Source organism: Scyliorhinus torazame, chromosome 14, assembly GCF_047496885.1.
Source record: "Scyliorhinus torazame isolate Kashiwa2021f chromosome 14, sScyTor2.1, whole genome shotgun sequence".
NCBI classification, from domain to species: domain Eukaryota; kingdom Metazoa; phylum Chordata; class Chondrichthyes; order Carcharhiniformes; family Scyliorhinidae; genus Scyliorhinus; species Scyliorhinus torazame.
Window position 1 is genome coordinate 160,139,784 of NC_092720.1, and position 18,977 is coordinate 160,158,760.

The 18,977-nt window shown below is 51.6% G+C and overlaps 1 long non-coding RNA gene across 1 annotated transcript; it reads left to right on the plus strand.

Annotated features, from left to right (window-relative positions):
- The first annotated feature begins 259 nt into the window (after window positions 1-259).
- LOC140390125 (uncharacterized) lies at window positions 260-18,863 on the plus strand. The gene is made up of 3 exons (XR_011934563.1): window positions 260-394; window positions 3,869-3,990; window positions 18,545-18,863. It is a non-coding gene; the product is annotated as an uncharacterized lncRNA (long non-coding RNA).
- The last annotated feature ends 114 nt before the right edge of the window (window positions 18,864-18,977 follow it).

Below are 18,977 nucleotides of genomic sequence, written 5' to 3' on the forward strand. Positions count from 1 at the left end.
GATCTACAGTTTGTAGATTACTGCAGTGTCATTACCCACTCTACATAATATTGGGAAGCCATTCTTGATCTCTTCAATTCTGTTTGTATGATGGACACAAGCTCCTGTGTCACTAAAGTTGTGTCACTTGTGACCATTGGAATTGGAAGCCAGACGACTAAGTGCCTGATGGGAGTTGCAGTTCTCCGCGTGCAGCGGCTGTTGGTGCCAGCTCTCGGGAGTTGCAATGAGGAAGCGCGAGCCCGACCGGCTGTCACGTGGGCGGGGCTGGACTTGGAGGTGCGCACCTGTAAATCACAGCCCTGGGCAGCCGGAACCAAGGTCGCAGCCGTTTAATTTCCTCAGCGCCCCCAGCTCTCCTTTTTCATTCTGCACGATCATCCAAACAGACAAGGTAGGTCTGTCTTACCACCTTTAACACAAAGACAGCCCCATAACAGAGAAACTATTCAAGTGTGAGGTGTGTGACCGAGCTTTCACTGAGAAATCAGTGCCCGTGTTTCACCGACATGTTCACACTGCGGAGAAGCCATCCCAGTGCGAGGTGTGTGACCAAACCTTCACCAACTCGTGGACACTCGGCACAGTCACACTGGGGAGAAACCATTCGTGAACGATGTGTGCGACAAATCCTTCTCAATGTCATGGAGCCTCCAGAAGCATGACCACATTCACACAGGAGAGAAACCTTCACCTGTGAGGTGTGTGATAAAGCATTCACACAGTTTTCAAGCCTCCCAGGTGTGAGGTGATGCAGGGCGAGTGAACTCGCTCCTGTGCTGGAATGAGCTTGATTCACTTTAAAGTAGTGCACAGGGTACACATGACTCGAGTGACTGGGTTTCTTCTCAGGGGTAATGGATGGGTGTGAGAAGTGTGGACAGGGGCCGGCGAATCAAGATCACATGGGGGTTGCAAGTGTAATGATATGCATATGTAGACAAGTAAAAGGTTAATTATTACATCCCAGTGTAACACAACCACTAGAGGACAAGCACAACAACAATCTTTTATTATGCTCCTGTATTATCTTGATATACTACGGAGTGTAATATGTGTTACCCAAACCTTGGTTACTGATGAGGTCGTCTGAATCTCGATGAAGAAGACTTGAACTCATCCAGTAGTAACAAAAGATTTATTGAGTAACTATAACAATAATTGTGTGAGTTCTTTATTTTAACTTTGATACTAGTGATAAGGTTAACACGATCTAACTACAGTAACTAATAGTAACTCCACTAAGTTTGCAGACGACACAAAGGTTGGTGGAATTGCGGATAGCGATGAGGACTGTCAGAGGATACAGCAGGATTTAGATTGTTTGGAGACTTGAGCGGAGAGATGGCAGATGGAGTTTAATCTGGACAAATGTGAGGTTATGCATTTTGGAAGGTCTAATGCAGGTAGGGAATATACAGTGAATGGTAGACCCCTCAAGAGTATTGAAAGTCAAAGAAATCTAGGAGTACAGGTCCACAGGTCACTGAAAGGGGCAACACAGGTGGAGAAGGTAGTCAAGAAGGCATACAGCATGCTTGCCTTCATTGGCCGGGGCATTGAGTATAAGAATTGGCAAGTCATGTTGCAGCTGTATAGAACCTTAGTTAGGCCACACTTGGAGTATAGTGTTCAATTCTGGTCGCCACACTACCAGAAGGATGTGGAGGCTTCAGAGAGGGTGCAGAAGAGATTTACCAGAATATCACCTGGTATGGAGGGCATTAGCTATGAGGAGCGGTTGAATAAACTCGGTTTGTTCTCACTGGAACGAAGGAGGTTGAGGGGCGATAGAGGTCTACAAAATTATGAGGGGCATAGATAGAGTGGATAGTCAGAGGCTTTTCCCCGGGGTGGAGAGGTCAATTACTAGGGGGCATAGGTTTAAGGTGAGAGGGGCAAGGTTTAGAGTAGATGTACGAGGCAAGTTTTTTACGCAGAGGGTAGTGGGTGCCTGGAACTCGCTACCGGAGGAGGTGGTGGAAGCAGGGGCGCTAGTGACATTTAAGGGGCATCTTGACAAATACATGAATGGGATGGGAATAGACGGATATGGAGCCAGGAAGTGTAGAAGATTGTAGTTTAGTCGGGCAGCATGGTTGGCATGGGCTTGGAGGGCCGAAGGGCCTATTCCTGTGCTGTACATTTCTTTGTTCTTTGTTCTATCTGAACTAATCTAATACTGCCCTGGTCACAGTACACCCAAAAGAAATAGAGAGAGACCCAATGTGATTTCTTTTATATCCCTGTTAGTCCGGCCCTCTAGTGGTGCTTCTGATTATACATTAACCCCTTATGTACATGCACATACAGAGATCACTACATCCCCCTTTTTTTCTTCAATTACATATTTTCTGTATGTTATAAAGAAAATTGAACAAGCATAATGGAGGCAGTTTGCAAATGCATTACATAAAATCAATGAGTTAATCAGGCAAATCTTAATACACTTAGTCTCTTAGGTTTGTTTTCTCGTTTGCTTGAAACAGGTAGATAAATGATGTTATGTACATGTTGTGATGATATTGATGTTGTCATTTCATTATGAACGTCGTCGTTCTTGTGTTTAAGTAACCAACAAGTCATCATGAGGTGATCGAATGGTCGAATCACTTTATTGTCTGATTTAGACTTTTTTTTCTATGCTTGTGGTAGCGATTCTGCGTCACATCTTTGTTGTCTGACCTGGACTTTTTCCTGTGTTTGCGGTATTGATTCTGTATTTGTTGTCTGACTTGGACTTTTCCCTGTGTTTATGGTATTGAATCTGTATTTCATCTTTGTTGTCTGACCTGGACTTTTTCCTGTGCTTGCGGTATTGATTCTGTATGTCATCTGCCTTGAAAGCTGGTTCACTTGTTTGTCGTGGAGCAGATGTGAATTTGTGAGATTCGTTGTCATGCCATGGTATGCCAGGGTAGCGGTTGGGAGGGAGGGAGTCTGTACAGGGTAGGGAGTGGGAGGGAGGGAGGGAGTCTGTACAGGGTAGGGAGTGGGAGGGAGGGAGACTGCACAGGGGAGGGAGTGGGAGGGAGGGAGGGAGTCTGTACAGGGTAGGGAGTGGGAGGGAGGGAGTCTGTACAGGGTAGGGAGTGGGAGGGAGGGAGTCTGTACAGGGTAGGGAGTGGGAGGGAGGGAGTGAGTCTGTACAGGGTAGGGAGTGGGAATGAGGGAGTGAGCCTGTACAGGGTAGGGAGTGGGAGGGAGGAAGAGAGTCTGTACAGGGTAGGGAGTGGGAATGAGGGAGTGAGCCTATACAGTGTAGGGAGTGGGAGGGAGGGAGTCTCTACAGGGTAGGGAGTGGGAGGGAGGGAGGGCGTCTGTACAGGGTAGGGAGTGGGAGGGAGGGAGGGAGTCTGCACAGGGAAAGGAGTGGGAATGAGGGAGTGAGCCTATACAAGGTAGGGAGTGGGAGGGAGGGAGTATCTACAGGGTAGGGAGTGGGAGGGAGGGAGGGCGTCTGTACAGGGTAGGGAGTGGGAGGGAGGGAGGGAGTCTGCACAGGGAAAGGAGTGGGAATGAGGGAGTTAGCCTGTACAGGGTAGGGAGTGGGAGGGAGGGAGGGAGTCTGTACAGGGTAGGGAGTGGGAGGGAGTGAGTCTGTACAGGGTAGGGAGTGGGAGGGAGGGAGTCTGTACAGGGTAGGGAGTGGGAGGGAGGGAGTGAGTCTGTACAGGGTAGGGAGTGGGAGGAAGGGAGGGAGACTGTACAGGGTAGGGAGTGGGAGGGAGGGGGTCTGTACAGGGTAGGGAGTGGGAGGGAGGGAGGGAGTCTGTACAGGATAGGGAGTGGGAGGGAGGGAGTGAGTCTGTACAGGCTCAGAAAATACAGATGCTGTACTCAAGGTTAAGTTCCAACGTCTTTCCAGGACGCTGATCCAGGACGTGCCAAACTTCGCCGAAGCCATGATGCTTCTCAAAGAAAATTACGCTCAAAAGACGAACACGCTCTTCGCAAGGCACGTACTCGCCGCACGTTCTCAACTCCCTGGTGAGTCCATAGAAGTCTTCTGGCGGGCCCTAATCCCACTCGTCCGGGACTGTGACTGTCAGGCCGTTACGGCCACGGCACATTCAAATCTCCTTATGCGGGACGCGTTTGTTACATGGATTAGGTCGGACCTCATACGCCAGCGACTGTTAGAAGGGGCCACGCTCGACCCAGCAGAGACAAAGAAGCTAGCACTCTCTATGACGGTCGCCTCGCGCAACATTCAGGCCTACACCCCCAGCCGCGCGGCCCACCCCTCCTACGCATCGTGGACCCCACAGATGGCTGCCCCAGTGGGGGCCTTACCCAGCCAATACACCTGCACCACGCGCCAGCCAGCGAACCCCAGGGGTACCTGATGTTACTTTTGCGGCCAGCAGAAACACCCCTGCCAAAGCTGCCCGGCCCGCGCTGCCCTTTGTAAGGCTTGCGGTAAGAAGGGGCACTTCGCCGCAGTGTGCCAAGCCCGTGCAGTCCCTGATATCGCCCCCACCTCCCTCGTTTACAGACAATCAGCGCTGCCGTCTTCACCTCCCCGGACCACGCGCGGCCAGTGGGCACTGCCATCTTCTCCCCCTCAGACCACGTGCTGTTGCTCTTATTAGCCTTAGTTTTATTAGCTCTAATTCTGTCACCTTTGCTCACGAGTCGCCAGGTATCTTTCTGATACCGCCACGTGGTTCAAGCTCAAGTAATGATTAATAATACAGCACACCGCTTAGTAAATGTTAAATCAACGATCATTTATTATATACAGCAATAAATACTTATGCAATAATACTACCTCTAGACTATTACCTACCACTAAAGGCCAATACTTAACTTTGGTGATGGCCCACCAGGTCAGGGAAATGAATGGCTTATCGAATTGGGTCTGGCCTGCGGGATGCAAAAAGGCTGGTATGGGTCGATAGTCTGGAACACCTATCAGGTAGCGATCGCTGGAGTAAGACTTACTTGTTCTTTCGTCGAAGGGTCTCGAAGGTTGTGAGTAGGAGAAGAAGGGTCGATCTGAACTTGGCCCCTATCTTTATAGTTCCCAGGGGCTTCCCGCCTCTCGGGGCGGATCTTGACCCTGGTCCCAAGTGATTTGACTTGGTCCCAATCACTGGGTTCGATATGCTCCAATAATGGGGCGATTCCTTGATCGGGGGGTGGTCGTTCACCTTTCTTTGTCTCGGCCACTGCTGGCGCCGAGAGGTCTGGATCGGCTTTCAATTGCTAATTTGTAGCAATTGTTCCCGGGGATAGCCGATTAAACTGCAGATGGCTGGGTTGATGTGCTGTTAATGGTTGCAGGTATCGGTCTGGGCCGACTTCCCCAGAGCCGAATACACTGCTCTGTCTGCAGCTGTCCGTTTGTGCCCTGTTGGCTGATTTTCCCATCAGCCTTTTCAGTTCACCATTTTACATCAGGGTTTGGCCAAATTAATCGGGAATCAGCCATTTTAGGTGGCTACAGACCCTCCTTGTGATCCTCACACGAAGCGTGAAGGATCACATAAATTTGTTCTTTCCATTCCCTGACCGGGGCGGGGGGACACCTCCTACATGGCCACTACTCTGACCCTAGCTATGCACAAATTTTTTTTACCTAAACAATTCTAAGGGTGCTATGTCAGGCAGGGGCATGCATTTACAAAATAAAAAATTTGGAACCTCTAATTTTACCTAAATACCCTATACTCACTAAACATTGCATTATCCTATCTTCCTAAAACATACAACAACAATCACAACATTTAATATACTCTTTCCTGGCTTGGCAGTCAAGCTCAGGATCATACATTTTTTGTTCATGAAAAGTTTTGTACATCTTTTATTTACAGAAAAAAACTCAAGTGCATATTCTTTATTATTGTGTTATAGGTCACGGGGGTCGGGGGTCTGGTCATAACCGAATATCGGGGATCAGATCCGATATACCGGGGTTCGAGCACGGTACGCCCGCCTTCTCCATTTGCGGAGGCGCATAGTCTGCACTACACAGCAGAGTATCGCCAACGCTAACAGTGCTTCAATCACGTAGGACAGGGAGTACCAGGTTATGAACCTGGCACACCAGGACGATGCAGTGTCGCTGGTGACTGGGCTTTGGGTCCTGCGGGGCAGTGAAACATTAACAGCAGGGAGGTTTGGGGTAATGGGGTCCGTGTTCCCGCGCAACCAAATGTTCATAAAGAAGAAGTTGAACACGATGAAGGAAGTCCTCATGGCTGTCCTGGCTGTCCTCGTTCCTTTTCCTTCTTGTGTTCTTTTGTTTTCTCCGGTCCTGGAGCCTCTGAAGTTCTGTGAAAACAAGCATAGTATCTGTAACTAACTTGGTTTAATATCCGGTGTGTTAGTGTGTCTATCCTTTTTGGGGCCAATTATACCCTTATAATTGGTCACTATGTGTGACTCCCTCATTTTTTTTTCAAAACAAATTTTAGGACACGGCACACTTCCCAATGACGGACCAGTGCTGATTTACCATCTGAATGTTCCAGGATGTAAATCGCATATGGCAGCAACCTAAAGGTCGCCTAAACAAAATAAAAACTTTTTGAAATGAAAAATGCCAAATGAGGTGCGTATGGGCCGCGACGGGTAAGATTTGGATGGAGTCCCCGGGTAGGACGGCTACCAATGCTGTATCTCCCCTACCCGAGCGTGTTTGACCAACGGGGGGGGGGGGGGTTCCCCAGGCAGGGCGGGTCTCACTCCGTTTCTCCACTGCCTGAGCAACCGACAAGAACGGGCAAAAATGTAGTCATCGTGGTGGGGTTGCTACAGTGATTCTATCCTCGAATCACAAGAGCAGTTACGATCGGGCATCTGGTGAGCAGGTATTTGCTGAAAAGCTAGTTTCGCTGAACAAGTGTCTGGTCTGTTGACCAGGTATCTGTAGACAAGTTGGTACCGTTGAACAAGCAGCTGGAAAATTTTACTGTCGGACGAACAACATTAAACAAACGTACGAACAACATAAAACACCCTGCAGGTTCCATCAGGAAGGGCAACACTTCTCCCAAGTGTTTCCTTGAAACATCATGTGGACACCTCAGTTCTCTGTTGCGAACAGGGTCGAAAAGGGGTTGGCGGTTTGGGAGTCCGACTCGAGGTCGTCCCCTTCTCCCGGGTGCCAAACTCTGGAGTGAATTAGGGCTGAAAGGGCTGTGTGGTGTGAGTTGGGGTTGCTTTCGTTGTTGCGGACGAGTCTGTAGGAATTGTCGCGGTACCAATGGGTGTCGAGTTGTGTGGGGACAAAGTCGGGGTCGTCCGTGTGGTTCAGTGGTCGGCGGTGGGATTTGTTTGGAAAAGTGATCATGAAGGGATCACTGGAGTCAAAATCGGAGTCGCTGGGTGTGGGTCCGGTTGTATGGGGATAGTAGGGAGGCGTGCTGTGGCTATCGTCTGAGTCACAGTCGCTGTCTCTGCTGCGGCAGTCTGTGAGCGTTCCGGGGCGGAGTGTAGATTTTGGGGGTGGAGTCGAGGGCGAGTCTGTGGCTGGGCTGGACGTGGTGGGGGTTGGTCTGGTTACGTTGGCTGTGGGCGGGGTGTGGTCTGCTGCGTCAAGCATGACGTGGTGGGCGTGGTTTGACTGCTCCATAAGCCTTTAACTGGTTGATATGAAACCACGCAGTCTTACCATTTGGGTATTTTATTTTATATACCGATGAGCTTACTTTATCCGTAATGGAGTACGGACCCGAGTATATATGAGTATATAACCCGAGTGCTGGGGTTATATACAGACAACATCACTTGCTGTCCTATATCATACTCCATTGCATGCACTGCCTTATCAAAACAGGCCTTGCTCTGCTTCTTTTTGGTGCCCAATCCAACTGCGGCAGCTAACTGAGCCATTTTTACATTAGCAACCAACTGCTCAACGGCTTTCTCGTGGGTGAGGGCCGTAACTTCAGGGCTGGTCAGGTCTAAACCTAACAAGTATTCTGTCCCTTTCATGGGGCTTCTGGTCATAAGAGTGCGTGGGGTGTAACCTGTGGAGGTGGTAACAGTGTTACGCAAAAACATCAGCGCAAAAGGGACGACTGAGTCCCAAGCGGTGTTGTTCTGCTGGACCATTTTTCGGAGGGTGGTTTTTACGGTCCGATTCATGCGCTCCACAATACCACTCAACTGTGGGTGGTGCGCAATGTGAAATTTTTGGGTTATGCCAAATATCGTGAGGACGTTCTGCATGACCCGTCCCGTAAAGTGAGAACCTTGGTCCGAATCAATACTGCGGGAGAGTCCCCATCTTGTAAAGATGTGATGGGTTAGGATCTTGGCTGTGGTTTTCGCGGTGTTGGTGCGGGCTGGAAATGCTTCCACCCACTTTGTAAAAGTGTCTATGACCACCAGAACATATTTATAGCCATTCCTGCAAGGGGGCAATGGGCCTATAAAATCAATCTGGAGGTTAGTCCAGGGGCCGTTAACGGGTCGGGTGTGGCTGAGTTGGGCCTTTTTTGCATATCTATCGGGGTTGTTCTGCGCACAGATAAGGCAATTCTCAATGTAATGGCTTACATCTTCCTTGTGATTTGGCCACCAACAAAGTTTGAGGTGGGCTGTGGTGGGATCGATTCCCTGGTGTCCATGACCATCATGGAATAAACAGATTAATTGGTTCCTATCCTGCTCAGGAACTACATAAAGGGTGTCCTTTAACACCACACCGTCATGTGTGGTCAGCGTATTTCTGAACCTCTCGTAGGAGGCTGGAAACTTCCCTTTCATGATTTCAGTGAGAGCGCTATCCTGCTTCTGGGCCTCTACTAGATCTTCGATCCTAGTCTGCATGACCTGAACTGCACTCACTGGCGCACTTTCGGGGGTTTCCAAAAGTACCCATGCCTGGACCCTGCCTTAGCCAGTGCGTCGGCTTTTACATTTCCAGGGGGGGAGGAACGATGGTGGTTGCGGACTTTTATAATGCCAAAAGTCCTGTCCTTGGCTTTTTGCAAAATATGGCGGAGTAATGGGGCTGAGGGGAGGGGTATTCCATCCGCGGAAACAAATCCTCTTGTTTCCCAGAGGGGCAGAAATTCTGTGAGGCTGTTGCAGACATATAGGCTGTCTGAGTATATGTCTGCTGGGCTGGGGAAGGAATCTGGGTGCTCTACAATGTACGCGATGGCCGCAAGCACTGCCGCCTGCGCGTCTAAGTGTCCGGGGAGTTTTAATGCTATCTCCTCGAGGGCGCGTCCCTGCGCATCCTCCACATGAGGATGCCCATCTAAGACTGGAAGATCCATCCACATAAATCTTAATGGGGTCACATGTGTCCGGGTGAGGGGGTCTCTGCGATGGATTTGCTAATTTTCTGGGGGGTGTTTTAGCTATAAAGGGGCCTGTATTATGGTGTGGGGAGATGATTTCACATTCATGGGGGGTTCGGGGGTACTGTAAATTGTCCGCTAAGTAGGTGTGGGTCTTTGTCCGTTTGACTGTGATGTCCCGTCCTTGCAAGACAAGGGTCCACCTAGCAACGCGTATTTGGCTGACGGTACCGTCCTTAAGTCATCCGTCCAGTAAAGGTTGGGTGGGGGTGTGCTCGGTCAAAATGGTGATGGGGTTCAGTCCGGTAATATAGGAAAAGTACTGGACTGCCCAGAAAACTGCGAGCAGGTGCCTCTCACAGGCTGAAAATCCCTGCTCCACAGCATCTAAAATTCGGGGGGCATAAGCCACGGGTTTTAGCTGGTCGTGCCGTTCCTGGAGGAGCACGGCTGAAAGGGTGCGGTCTATGGTCGCTACCTCTATGGCGTAAGGGGAAAGCGGGTCTGGAACTTGTAGTGCGGGGGCGGCTATGAGCGCCTGTTTTAATGATTCCACAGCATCCGTATGCTGCGGAAGCCATTCCCAGGGGGCTCCCTTCTTTAGGAGGTCTGAGAGGGGCGCTGCCTTGCTGGCGAAACCGTCGATGTGGTTTCGGCAGTAGCCAACCAGTCCTAAAAACGACCGGAGGGCTGAAACTTTCTGGGGAAGGGGCAATTTAGCGATCGAGTCAATTCTTTTATGCTCGATCTCGCATTTGCCGTGTGTGATAATTGTTCCCAAATATACCACTTTTTCTTCCAATATCTGGGCCTATTTGGGGTTGACTTTACATCCAATTGACTGTAACAATTCCAGGAGTTCGGACAGAAGCTCAATGTGATCTTCCTTAGTGTCTGCCTGCAGGAGTCGATCATCTACATACTGTACCAGACATTCGGGGCGAGGAAATTTTGCTAGTCCATTTGCCAGCGACAGCTGGCAAATGGAGGGGGAGTTGTGGAAGCCTTGTGACAGGCATGTCCACGTTTACGGCTGCGCTTTAAAAGTGAAGGCAATACTGGCACGCCTTTGCCAATGGAATGGACCAGAATTCATTACTGACGTCCAAAACCGTGAAATATCGGGCGTGGAGTCCCTGTTTGAGCATGACTTGAGTGACTTGTTGCTACGGTGGGGGCTGCTGCGGGGGTGACTTTATTGAGTTCCCGATAATCAATGGTCAAGCGCCATGATCCGTCGGGCTTTCTCACTGGCCAAATCGGAGCATTATTATTAGAGGCCACCGGTCTTAGTACGCCCTGCTCTAATAAGCTCTCTATAACTTTTAGGATTTCTCCCTCTGCTTCTAGGGGGAATCCGTACTGTTTTTGGGGTCTAGGGTCCGGTCCCGTTACTTGTACGGAGCCAGTCATCCGTCCACAGTCGTGCTTGTGGGTTGCGAATGCTGCCCTGTTCTTTTGCAGGACTGCCCTAACCTGCCTGTCCGTGCTGAGTGTGGTGGGGTTGAACCAAAACTCGCCTACTGCGCTAATTTTGTTCATATAGTTCCCTATGTTGAGCGTTGCGGGGGCTCTAGCGGATTTCGCCATCTTCCAGACACACTGGTTGACTGGATCGAAAGATAGGTGGTGGGAATTCATAAAGTCGATTCCCAGAATGTGTTCTGCTGTGTGGGGCAGGTCGACTAAAACTACGGGGTGTTTTGTGGTAATGTTTCCTATTTGAATGGGTACAGAGGCTGTGATGCGTCCCTGCTGTGAGTGGCCTGTAAAGCCGCTGAGGGTGATAGTGGCTGTAGTGGGCCACGTGTCCTGACAAAGCGTGGAGGAATTTATGGTGGTGCGGGACCCTCCTGTGTCCCAAAGAAACTCGATAGGCTGTCCCCGAATTTTCGCTGCGACTACGGGTCGTCCTGACCTATCCCAAAGAGTACCGCAGACCCAACTGGGAGAGCCCGTACATCGTCAGTCAAGTCCGTCTGATCCGAACGGGAGCTAACGCTATGTATGGGCTCTGCCTTTTTCTTACTGAGAGTGCCTGTTTGTTGGGCTCTCGGTGGCTTTTTAGGGGCGTTGCACTCTTTGGCAAAATGTCCCAACTGTCCGCAATTGTAGCATTCTTGCGGTTTTGTTGGGGGGCTGTTCTTTACCTCATTTACCCAGGCGGGGTTGTGAGGTGTGGCTTTTACTGCCTGTATGTCTGCGGCAGCTTGCTTTTCCTCTGTGGTTTTAGCGGTGGGTCGATTGTGAACAGACTGCTCCCAAACGCTGGACAATCTTTTAACCACTCACTTCTCGTTTTGAGCCTCCTCCGAGGGATGATAACTACTACAGGCAATCTGTCCTGCCTCTATGGCATGGGAGATAAGGTGCGGGTCCATTTGGCCATATTGTCTGGGGACAAATGGGCACGGTCTACGTTTCCGAAAATGGCTTCAAAGTGAATCCACAAGCGTCCTGCGAACGCTGTGGGGTATTCAGACTTCTTCTGCCTGCACTTATTTAGGCTATCTACGGGGTCACCCCGGTTTTACCCGATCGCATCCAGGATCGCGGTATGCATTTCTGCAAGGGTGCCTCCTCCTAAGTTCTGTGGGTTGGGAAGGGCTGCTGCTACCGATGGGTCTAGACTGAGAACCATGAGCTTTACATGCTCTCTCTCATCCAGGCCGTACATGGTCGCCTGATGTTTGACGGTGGCAAAGAAATGGTGGGCGTCTGAAGCGGGGCGGAACGGTGTGATTTTTGCACACGCGTCCCGTAATTGGGTCACTGTGAGGGGGGTGGAATATAGGAATTCCGCTTCGTCTGATGTGGCTGTGTGGTGGGTTGTTACAGGGTTCATCGGCGCCTGAACTATCTGCTGTGTGGGGGGTGGGGGTGCTTTTCTCCTTTGGGGATTTCCCTGCGCACATGTTCCCTGAACATATCTCTGCGCTGTTTCCTGCAATTCTTCCCAATCAGGGCCGTCTTCCTGTTCTAAACGTTCCCCAAAGGTTTCTTGGAATCCCTTTTGGACAGAAAGCAGTGATTGCAGGTCTGCAATTTGCTTCCGGCACTTTGCATGGTCTATGGTGCTCTGCCTTTGTTCCGTGGTTGCAGCGTGGAGCGCTCTCAAGGCTGCCTTGAGATCACTAAATTGCTTCTGTAGCATCGCCACCTGCGTCTCCGCCTCTTTCTTTCCCAGGACTGCACGCCGCGTGTCCTGATAAGCCTTTTCGTACTGGGATTGGAAACTGCTTAAATGCGCCAGACAAGACTGGTGACCCCGTTTGGCGTCAGTCACATCTTCATCCTTTGCTGCCAATTTCCTCCTTAACTCTAAATTCTCTATCTCAACCTCACATACATCGACTTTACTCATGCGATGTATGCCCTCTACTTCTTTGCGGAGCGTCCTGACGACCTCCTCTGGTCCTCGCAATTGTGCTAGACAGGACACAATTGCCATCGGCTTGCGCGCTCTTGCTAAATTCTTTTTGTGGATTTCACTCATGTTCTCCCACCAAGTATGCCCTATACTTCCGTGACCTGAGTCGTCATTATTACAGTAATCATTCCACATGGGCCATCCTTTGCCCTTGAGGTATTGCCGAATTTCCTCTTCCCAAGTGGGGCACTGTCCCACTCTACTGCTGCTGGTCGCTGCGACCGCAAATTCCTCGGGGTTCATGAGGCGTTGCATTGCCTGCATGGGCATCTCTCCTATCTGCTTGCTTCGGTTAAATTTGGAACAGGGGGCTAAGGTGGTGTCGTAGATGTGGTTACGGCTTGCGCTAATTTCCGAAAATACAGACTTCCGACAGTTTTGACGCAACAAAAATCTATCAGTTTTACCTTATAGCCCTGTTGGTTTCGCATGCATACACGCACTTCCGAATTGTGAATTATTAATCAGAACCGCTTGAATACTTGTGGTTTTTTTGTTTCCAATTGGATTCTAATTCAAAATTTCTTGGGTTCTCCCGGAGTGGTTTTCCATTTCTAGATCGGGTCCCACCAGAGTCGCCAAAATGTTGCTCTTATTAGCCTTAGTTTTATTAGCTCTAATTCTGTCACCTTTGCTCACGAGTCGCCAGGTATCTTTCTGATACCGCCACGTGATTCAAGCTCAAGTAATGATTAATAATACAGCACACCGCTTAGTAAATGTTAAATCAATGATCATTTATTATATACAGCAATAAATACTTATGCAATAATTCTACCTCTAGACTATTACCTACCACTAAAGGCCAATACTTAACTTTGGTTATGGCCCACCAGGTCAGGGAAACGAATGGCTTATCGAATTGGGTCTGGCCTGCGGGATGCAAAAAGGCTGGTATGGGTCGATAGTCTGGAACACCTATCAGGTAGCGATCGCTGGAGTAAGACTTACTTGTTCTTTCGTCGAAGGGTCTCGAAGATTGCGAGTAGGAGAAGAAGGGTCGATCTGAACTTGGCCCCTATCTTTATAGTTCCCAGGGGCTTCCCGCCTCTCGGGCAGACCTTGACCCTGGTCCCAAGTGATTGGACTTGGTCCCAATCACTGGGTTCGATATGCTCCAATAATGGGGCGATTCCTTGATCGGGGGGTGGTCGTTCACCTTTCTTTGTCTCGGCCACTGCTGGTGCCGAGAGGTCTGGATCGGCTTTCAATTGCTAATTTGTAGCAATTGTTCCCGGGGATAGCCGATTAAACTGCAGATGGCTGGGTTGATGTGCTGTTAATGGTTGCAGGTATCGGTCTGGGCCGACATCCCCAGAGCCGAATACACTGCTCTGTCTGCAGCTGTCCGTTTGTGCCCTGTTGGCTGATTTCCCATCAGCCTTTTCAGTTCGCCATTTTACATTGGGGTTTGGCCAAATTAATCAGGAATCAGCCATTTTAGGTGGCTACAGTGTGGCCAGTGGGCGCCGCCATCTTCACCCCCTCAGACCAAGCGCAGCCAGTGAGTGCCACCATCTTCACCTCCGCACAACACGTGCGGCCCATGGGTGCCACCATCTTGTTCAACCCCCGCCACGTGCAGCCCATGGGTGCCGCCATTTTGTCCTCCTCAAGATCTTCAGGCGCCGCCACCTTGTCTCCCCCACGGCACATGGGCACCGCCAGCGTTCCAGGACCTGTGCCCCCCAGGGCTCCCCATCATCCGACACCAAAGACGACCGACCACGACTCGCCTCAGTGACCATCGACCAGTCTCATCAGCACAACCTGGCGACCGCATCGACCAGTGTTAAATCAACGGGCACGTGACCTCTTGCCTGCTGGACTCCGGGAGCACCGAAAGCTTCATCCACCTGGATACAGTAAGGCGGTACACCCCGCCAACCAAAGAATCTCCCTGGCCTCCGGATCCCATTCCGTGGCGATCCGGCGGTACTGTACGGTCACACTCATGGTCCAGGGCGTAGAATTCAGCGGCTTCCGCCTCTACGTCCTCCCCAACCTCTGCGCTGCCCTACTACTCGGCCTGGACTTCCAGTGCAACCTCCAGAGCCTAACCCTGAAATTCGGCGGGCCCCTACCACCCCTTACTATGTGCGGCCTCGCGACCCTAAAGGTCGATCCACCTTCCCTCTTCGCAAATCTAACCTCGGATTGCAAACCCGTCGCCACCAGGAGCAGACGGTACAGCACCCAGGACAGGACATTCATCAGGTCCGAGGTCCAGCGGCTGCTTGGGGAAGGCATCATCGAGGCCAGCAACAGTCCCTGGAGATCCCAAGTGGTAGTAGTGGGGAGAAGAAACACAGAATGGTCATGGACTACAGCCAGACCATCAATCGGTACACGCAGCTCGACGCGTACCCCATCCCACGCATATATGATATGGTCAATTAGATTGCACAGTACCGGTTCTTCTCAACGGTAGACCTCAAATCCACCTACCACCAGCTCCCCATTCGTAAATCGGACCGTCCATACACTGTCTTCGAGGCAGACGGTCGCCTCTATCATTTCCTCAGGGTTCCTTTCGGCGTCACCAACGGGGTCTCGGTCTTCCAAAGGGAAATGGACCGAATAGTCGACCAATACGGTTTGCGGGCCACCTTTCCGTACCTAGACAACGTCACCATCTGCGGCCATGATCAGCAGAACCACAATGCCAACCTTGCCAAATTTCTCCACACCGCCACTTTCCTAAACCTCACCTACAACAAGGAGAAGTGCGTGTTTAGCACGACCCGCTTTGCCATCCTCGGCTCTGTGGTCCAGAATGGAGTTCTGGGGCCCGATCCCGACGGCATGTGCCCCCACATGGAACTCCACTTCCCCACTGCCCCGAGCCCCTCAAAAGCTGTCTGGGGTTCTTTTCATACTACGCCCAGTGGGTCCTAAAGTATGTGAACAAGGCCCGCCCACTCATACAGTCCGCCCATTTTCCCCTGACGGCCGAGGCACAACAGGCCTTCGCCATTATCAGAGCCGATATCGCCACGGCCGGGATGCATGCAGTCGACATGACACTGCCCTTTCAAGTAGAGAGCGACGCATCAGACTCCGCCCTAGCCGCCACCCTCAATTAGGCAGGCAGACCCATGGCATTCTTTTCCCGCACCCTTCATGCCTCAGAAATTCGGCACTCATCCGTCGAAAAAGAGGCCCAAGCTATCGTTGCTGTGAGGCATTGGAGGCATTACCTGGCCAGCAGGAGATTCACTCTCCTCACTGACCAACGGTCGGTTGCCTTCATGTTCAATAACACACAGCAGGGTAAGATCAAGAATGACAAGATCTTGAGGTGGAGAATCGAGCTCTCCACCTACAATTACGAGATTTTGTATCACCCCGGCAAGCTCAACGAGCCCTCAGGCGTCCTATCCCGAGGTACATGTGCCAGTGCACAAGTAGACCGACTCCGGACCCTGCACGACACTTTGTCACCCGGGAGTCACACGGTTGTGCCATTTTATAAAGGCCCGCAATCTGCCCTACTCCGTCGAGGAAGTGCGGACAATCACCAGGGACTGCCAGGTCTGCACCGAGTGCAAGCCGCACTTCTACCGGTCGGACTGTGCGCGCCTGGTGAAGGCCTCCCGCTCCTTTGAGCGCCTCAGCGTGGATTTCAAAGGGCCTCTCCCCTCCACCAACCGTAACACGTATTTTCTCAGTGTGGTCGATGAGTACACCAGATTCCCCTTCGCCATCCCATGCCCCGACATGACGTCTGCCACCGTACTCAAAGCCCTCAACACAATCTTTGCTCTGTTCGGCTTCCCCGCCTACATCCACAGTGACAGGGGATCCTCATTCATGAGTGATGAGCTGCGTGAGTTCCTGCTCAGCAGGGGTATCGCCTCCAGCAGGACGACAAGCTATAACCCTCGAGGAAACGGACAAGTAGAGAGGGAGAACGGGACGGTATGGAGGACCGTCCAATTGGCCCTACGGTCCAGAAATCTCCTGACCTCCCGCTGGCAGGAGGTCCTCCCTGATGCACTACACTTCATTCGGACACTACTGTGCACCGCCACTAACAATACACCCCATGAACGCCTTTTTGCCTTCCCTAGGAAGTCCACATCCGGGGTGTCGCTCCCGACTTGACTCGCAGCTCCAGGACCCGTCCTGCTCCGTGGCACGTCCAACCCCACATGGCGGACTCATTGATGGAGAGGGTGCAAGTGCTCCATGCAATCCCCCAGTATGCCTAGTTGGCGTACCCCGACGGCCGCCAGGATACTGTCTCCCTCAGGGACCTGGCACCAGCAGGTTCCACACACACACACCTCTCTGGCCCGGCGCCACCCTCCCCTCCCCCGGCGCTCCTAGCAGCAACCCCCCCAGGACCATCCGTCCTCCCCCTGCCCACGCCCGAGGATGAAGAGGATTTCTGCACCCTCCCGGAGTCACCGAACATCAGACCAGCATCGGCATCACCGCGACCACTACGTCGCTCCCAGCGGCACATCAAGGCCCCGGAGAGGTTAACCTCTAACTGGTCCACTGGACTTCAAAATACTTTTTTTTTCTCAAATATTGTAAATGTAAAACCCATTTGTTGTATGTAGTTCTCCACCACCCCTGCCGGACTCAATTTTAACAGGGGGTGAATGTGGTAAACCACTGTTGCACCTCTATTAGGTGATGTATGGGAGGACCTGTACTACATGTACGCTGGTATTCCCTGCCTGCTGGCTTTGCCCAGTAGGCAGAGTATAAATGTGTGTGTCCTCCATGCTGCAGCCATTTTGCCAGCTGCTGTGGGAGGCCACACATCTTAGAGCAATAAAGCCTCAGTTGTATCCAACTCAAGTCTTTGTGTAATTGATCGTGCATCAGGGAGGGAGGGAGTCTGTACAGGGTAGGGAGTGGGAGGTGGGGAGTGAGTCTGTACAGGTCAGGGAGTGAGAGGTATGGAGTAATTCTGTGCAGGGTAGGGAGTGGGAGGGAGGGGGCCTGTACAGGTCAGGCAGTGGGAGGGAGGGAGTGAGTCTGTACAGGGGAGGGAGTGGGAGGGAGGGAGGGAGTCTGTGCAGGGTAGGGAGTGGGAGGGAGAGAGTGAGTCTGTACAGGGTAGGGAGTGGGAGCGAGGGGGCAAGTCTGTACAGGGTAGGGAGTGGGAGGGAGGGAGTGAGTCTGTACAGGGTAGGGAGTGGGAGGGAGGGAGTGAGTCTGTACAGGATAGGGAGTGGGAGGGAGGGAGGGAGTCTGTACAGGGTAGGGAGTGGGAGGGAGGGAGTCTGTACAGGGTAGGGAGTGGGAGGGAGGGAGTGAGTCTGTACAGGGTAGGGAGTGGGAGGGGGGAGTCATTCTGTACAGGGTAGGGAGTGGAAGGGAGGGAGTCTGTACAGGGTAGTGAGTGGCAGGGGAGTGAGCCTGAACAGGGTAGGGAGTGGGAGGGAGGGAGTGAGTCTGTACAGGGTAGGGAGTGGGGGGGGGGGGGGAGTGAGTCTGTACAGGGTAGGGAGTGGGAGGGAGGGAGTGAGTCTGGACAGGGTAGGGAGTGAGAGGGAGTGAGTCTGTACAGGGTCGGGAGTGGGAGGCAGGAAGGGAGTCTGTACAGGGTAGGGAGTGGGAGGGAGGGAGTCTGTACAGGGTAGGGAGTGGGAGGGAGGGAGTCTGTACAGGGTAGTGAGTGGGAGGGAGTGAGTCTGTACAGGGTAGGGAGTGGGTGGGAGGGAGGGAGGGAACTCTGGGATTTTATTGAATACAGAAGAATTTACCTTGCTGTGCGGTCCCGGATCAGACCCAGAGACACCGACAGACTCTGCTTCATGGCTTCTCGTTGTTCTCCCTCCATCTGCGGAACCAGCTTTTAATTCATTCTTCATGTTTTGTTTAATTTCAGATAACGGCAGCGCCAGGACTGGGATGAATCCTGGTGAAAGCGTCCTGACTGGAAGGGATGATGCGATTTTGGGGGTTCGGAGGTGGGGCTGCTGGGTTGTCTGTGGGCGCAGGGAAACATATTGAGGGGACAGAATATCGACATGGGATATTAATTGATGGATTCTCTCCCGCCCGAGCTCTCCACATTCTCACTGAATGAAAGCTTCATTCCTGGGAAACAGCCTCTGTTTGATTGCTTCGCTCCCCTAACCCCTGACCCTGTATTACTGCTGTCTGAATAATGTGGTGTAATCAGAAATAAAACTTACTGCATCGATCACGGCTTCATATCCCTGTCTTGTTTCTCTTTAGGATCAGGGTGTCTGTAAACAAGGTGGGCGGGGTGGAATGAGGCTGGGAAAAGAAATGGGAATTCCAGGAAATAGGAACGT